The sequence below is a fragment of the Octodon degus genome, unplaced genomic scaffold (genome assembly GCF_000260255.1).
Source record: "Octodon degus isolate 3935 unplaced genomic scaffold, OctDeg1.0 scaffold00024, whole genome shotgun sequence".
Classification (NCBI taxonomy): Eukaryota; Metazoa; Chordata; class Mammalia; order Rodentia; family Octodontidae; genus Octodon; species Octodon degus.
In genome coordinates this window covers 18821726-18827725 of record NW_004524600.1, presented here as the reverse complement: position 1 = coordinate 18827725, position 6000 = coordinate 18821726, and positions in this window count along the sequence as shown.

The following is a 6000-nucleotide window of genomic DNA, read 5'->3' as shown; positions in this document are numbered from 1 at the left end:
TCCATTGATTAATTCATAGCTGACTGTACTGTTTGGATATAGGCCTAGTCTCAAGAGGCAGGTTACTGGGGCATGACCTGGAAGGACATATTCTCATCCTGGCTCTCTCCCGTCTCTCTGCTTCTGGCTTCCTTGTGGTGAGCAGCCTTTCCTATCTATGTGGTAAGCAGCCTTTCTCTTCCCTGTGGTGAGCAGCCTTTCTCTTCCTTGTGGTGAGCAGCCCTTTTCTTCCATGTGGTGAGCAGTCTTTCTCTGCCAAGACCACCCTCCCATGAACTTTCTGCCTTCGAGCTCATCAGTCATGGACAGAAACTGAAATGATGAGCCCCAAACCAACTCCTCTTCCTTTAGGTTGTAAATAACAGTTACTTTGCCTCATGAATGGAAAAGTGGTTAATATAATCACCAGTTGTCTAAGAAAGAGCTCATCAGTTCTTGCCCCCTTCTTGACAATATTCCTACCACCCATGTAAAAGCCCAGTGGACAGGTATCTTTTTTCCCAAGATAGCAGAATAAATTATTCCCTGCTCCTTGGTAGTACCACAGTCATATACCACTTTCTTTTAGGTACTTCTTGACACTACAATTTCACAGTAGTAAATCGGGGGGGGGGGAGGTGTTTGTTTTGTTTTAGTGTCTTTCTAAGGTCAAAATAGTCAATGTTTATTTGCTTCTTCCTGGAAAAAAATCAGCAAAGAACCTAAATGTTGTGGCTGTGGAAGATACCGAAGGCCCCTTTTATCTGTCATTTGTCTTCATCTTTAACCTCAAGGACCTTAAATTTCTCTGTGATTTTATTCTTACCCAATTGTAGATGACCTTTTATTGTGTTTTAATGATGAGGAGAACTCCAAGATTGATCTATCTGCTTAGTATTTCAGCTCAGTAAGAACATCAGGCTTCCAAAAAGGAATTTAGAATTTTGTCAAGACTCATTACCTAGAACATGACTTATCTGAAAGAGGTAAATAGCTCTTCTAACAGACTTTGCTTGTCAAAACATTCCCAGATCAGTCACTACAACACAAGTCATTGGCCACAAAAAAGATATAGCATTAGAAATGCAAACCCTTCCTTACACTATACCTAGAAAAGTTGGAGCCTGACTCTACTTCATCAATATTCAAGGACCTTTCATGGGAGCCATCAGGCTTTTCAGGTAGAGTTTTCTGTAGTGTTCATCACAGAAATAGAACTTAGGAACAGGAATGGAGGATCTGTATTTGAGGGTGCTTCACTTTGATAGATTTTATAAGTAAGACAAGTAACTTCTTTGTCTTAAATCTAACTCATGATATAAATTCTACAAATTCCATTGTCTAGTGCCATACCACTCTTAATAAGTAGGATAATGATGGCTCAAAACTTTTTGGCAATGGTACAAAATTGTTTCAAGGGAATGTTTTGACAAAAAATAAATCATTGGATAGTCCTCCAATGATGAGTGTTCTATTTTTGCTCCTGCATGGGTTGGGGACTATTCATCCTGATAAATTTATATTCTCTTTCAGAAGAATCCCAACATCACTCAGAGTAGGTTTTTGCCAATCAGTTTTCTTTTGGCTATGTCATGGTTTGGTCTAACTGGGCCCTTTGAAAAAAGCCTCATGCAGTCATGGTAAGTTTCTGATTGATTCATGCAGTCATGGTAAGTCTGTGATTGATTCATTGCCCAACACAGGGATTCTGGGTGTGACTGCTGAACCTTCCCCTTGGGTAGATAGCCTGGATACAATGTGGGAAGGGAGAGAGGCTTGCTAGCTGCCTCAGCTGCTGCTCCTCCCTTTTGACTCTTTGCTGTTTTTCCCCTGCCATGAACAGCTGTCCTGTGGCATGTGTCATTCTGCCTGAGAGCCAGCTGAGTATGGACTGAAACCTCCACTAACTATAAGCTAAGTGAACCTTTTTTTTTTCCTTAAATTTGGAGGTTGGATATTTTGTCCCAGCAACAAAAGAAGAATAACTGAGACACTCTACAAAGAGATTATTACATAATAGTGATTATCACATAAGAAATGTAAACCTTGGGCATCTATTTGGAATCTCTAACTATTCAAGAAGAATAACTGGTTACATTATTCTCCCCATAAGATTACTTATTGCACACTTTACAAATATTTTGAAAATTTGGGAGAGTCATACATGCTATGTGCTGTATACTGTCTGGAAACTTAGACAATACCACCAAAGCTATAGAATCCCTGGCCTGAAAGGTACATGAAATTAGGCAAGTAATGGTTCCAAATAGAACTTTAAATACAATATAAATATCTCAAGAGAAACAAGAACTGTTTGGTGAATAGAAGGTTTTATTTCATCCCTCCAGATAATTATAATATCTACAATGTTACTGATGAGGTCTGAGACTCAAACAAATTATCAATGTATAAGTGTTTGCTCAATAACTCCATTTCTGATTTGAAGCCCATCTCTAATTCAAAGCCCAGATGCATTCTCTTGCATAGTTTGGGTGAGTCATAAAAAATATGAAGTGAACTCTAATCACAGTCCTTTTCTTAGTATTGGCCTGGGTTTCAGAGAATCATTCCGTGATCCCAAACTTTTACATACAGTGTGTAGCCACTGCCCTGCCCAATGATCATCCATCAAAAAGAATGAGAAAGCTGCCTCAAGGCAGTTAGAGTGCCGCAGCCCTACAAGCCAGTGAGGACACATTAAGTTGCTGAAGGATGTGGCTTGATCCTGCCTACAGGTATTTGTGGTAAAACTCTCACTTACCCCTGAAAAAGATGAGAACTGAAAACATCTATATGACGTCACATGCAAGTTGTCTTCATTAATGTGACTTTGGTGTTATTCTGTCTTCATCATGATGATGTTATTACAACTAAAATAATTTGTATGTATGAACAACAAACTATTTCATTCTTCAGCAGGTAGCATCACACTGCGTTTCCTAAGATTTGTTCAAAACGCTTGTCTCTAAATGTACAGGGTTGTACTTACCAACCCTAAGCCCTTGTATCAGTTTCCTTTTGCAACCCTAACAAGTCCTTTCTTGTCAGAGATGCTACCAAAACTTTTCAATTGTGTTCTTTTCTTAAGTACTTTAAATGATACTCTGCTTTGTCTTAATAACAATTATACTATTGGTATTTAGGAGAATGAGCAGGAGTATATGTCAGAGATTTCTAAGCATGGCCTGTGGAGATTCTCATGTAGTGCGTCTGGGAAAGTGTAGATCAGACTCTAAGAGACACTGAGGCCAGAAATGAAGGGTCACAATGTCACTATTCTGATAGCTCTGTTAAATCTTGCAGAGACTAGTTAAGACTCCTATGTGAGGCAAATTGCAGGTGCAGTACTCTGGCGCCCTTGATCGTGTTTCTGTCCTAAGTTCTGCAACTCAGGCACTGCATCTAGACGGCAGACCCATAGATGCTAAAACTCAAGGGAACTGGAATGAAGTAACTAATCCCAGGAGGACTGTGCATGTGTGCAAGGATTGCAATGCTCTTTTTGTTATTAATAGAATGTGAGAAATGAGTATATTAATCAGTCATATTTGCTAGATACACTAAAGAAATACATTTATATATTTCACACAATTTGGACCATTTGTCACAAAACTACTTTTTTAAAAAATAGAAGAGTTTTTAACCTGTATGCCAAAAGCTAGACCCTTGTAAAAGAATTGAGAGAGGTGCTGGGGATATAGCTCAATGGCATAAGTGCCTGCCTGGCAAGCACAAGGTCTTGAGTTTGATCCCCAGTACCACAAAAAAAAGAATGTGGAGGGGAGGGAAAGGGGAGGGAAGGGGGAGGAGGGAAGGGGGAAGGAAGGGGGAGGGGAGAAGAGAGGAGAAGGTGGGAGAGGAGAGAGAGAGAGAGAGAGAGAGAGAGAGAGAGAGAGAGAGAGAGCGCTCCATATGGTCTACATGGCAGTCATACTCACATTGGATAATGTCTTACTTAGTAGAACAACCAAGACTCTTGGGAAATTTAACCTTAATTGTGTCAACTTGATCGGCTTAAGAAACACCCAGGAGCCTTAGTAGAACACATGTCTGGGAGGTATGACATGTGACATGTGGGAGGTCTTGGTCCCTGGCCCCTTCTTTTCTGGCTCCATTCTCCTGCCCTGCTCTCGGCCACTAGGCAGTCAGCAAAAGCTCTGCTCTGCTGTACTCTTATGCTGTGCTACATCTGCCTTGGAAACAGCTCGCCATGGCCTGAATTCCCTGAAGTCAGGAAACAGATTAAACTTCCCCTCCTTTAAATTGAAGGTGTCGGAAGTTGTGTCCCAGAGAGGAGAAACCTGACAAATACATCTGTAATTAATAAGGTGAAGGGACAGCAAACAGTGTCTCAGAAAACATTTGTGAGTATCCTGGCCATTGCTAGCTACTATTATTGTTGTAATTCATACTGAGGTGAGCAAAGTCTGATACACATGGCTTATCTAGGCTGGGGGGGGGGTTTAGAATTATGAATCATTTTATTTAGAAATATAAAATATTTTAAACTAAAAACAAAGGTGGGCTGAAGGCAAACTGCCATTTTTATATTCTTTTTCCTGCTTCCTATTCATACTCTAGCATTCCTTTTAAAAATAAGAATGTAGGGCCGGCCAGATAGCTCAGTGGATTAAAGCGCCTGCTTAGCAGACACAGAGACCAGGGTTCGATCTCCGGCGGGCTGGGTTGCCCCTCTTCCAGGGCAGGAGCTGCACTGAGAGGGCAATTGAGACTGAGAATAGTGGTGCCCCCTGTAATCCCAGTGCTTGGGAGGCAGAGAATAGGAGGATCACTGCGAGTCTGATCTGTGTAGTGAGACTCTGTAGGCCTTGCACAAAATACATTAAAAAAATGTGTTGGCTGTCAAGTAAGGAGACTATCCTTTTTAAACTTCTGAATTGCTTTACTGTTCACTTGGCATTTTTATAATCTTCAAGGACTGCTTCTTACATATTTGGAAATTAAAATGTATAGCATTAATTCATCTTCTAAAGTGTATACTACAGCATGTTACCAGATAAGATACAAAAAGGTTCTCTGATTAAATCCTTTAGAAATACAAGGTAAGGTGCATTTAGGCAGGCTTTGATTCTTCAGATTTCTGAGAGCTTTTCATAAGTTCACATGCACTATGAATCTACAAAGAGCCCCAGAACACCCAGTTTCTCAAAGTTACTTAACCAGGGAATCTATTCACCGGGGAAATTGCTGCTATGGCCATTGCATTTTTAGCGAGCCAAGGGCATTTTCTTAGTATTATTTTGTCATTTAGGTAAGCATATGGGACGTCATGGGTTACCTGTAAGAATACCATCCTGCAGGGGGTAGTTAATTCTATAGTTTTTCCTGAGCTGTATCTATATTTAGAAACACTGCCTGTGGCTCTGTAGCATATGCACTGTGCTCTTATAGGAATCTGGTAATCCTCCTTCTGGATACCATCACTCATTTTGCAAGTGTTTGCTTTTCATTGGGTTTATCCATTAGGTTAGGAAGAAACTAATATCTCACTCTGTTTTGGGCAACTTGAACAGTGTCTTGGATACACAAAGTGCTCAGATACCTCATTTTCAAAGAGATCATACAAATAAATTTCAAACCAAGGAAGACTGACTCACGGTTAACATCCTCAAGTTGGTTAATACAAGGATCTCTCCCCTTTTAAGCTTTCACAGTTTATCACTGGCATGTTGGCCATATCGTGTGCACCATGCCTTTTGCTTTGTATTAAACAGCATGCTAGAGTAGACATCACTGACAATAACAAACCTCAATGAGGATGGAAGTAGGATGAGAACGGGGTATAGTGAGGATCCTGTGGAGCTCATGTGTGCACACAGACATCATGAGCACCACGCAAAGACCTACAGCTCCACTCAGGGAACACACAGCTTGGACCATTCTGGATTTTGAGCTCAGTTTACACTTGAGTAACTTAATTTTCCAATACTTATAGTCATCTTGCTTTATCTAAATTAAGATGAAAAAATGACTGACTTGAAGTAAAGATTTTTTTAAGTC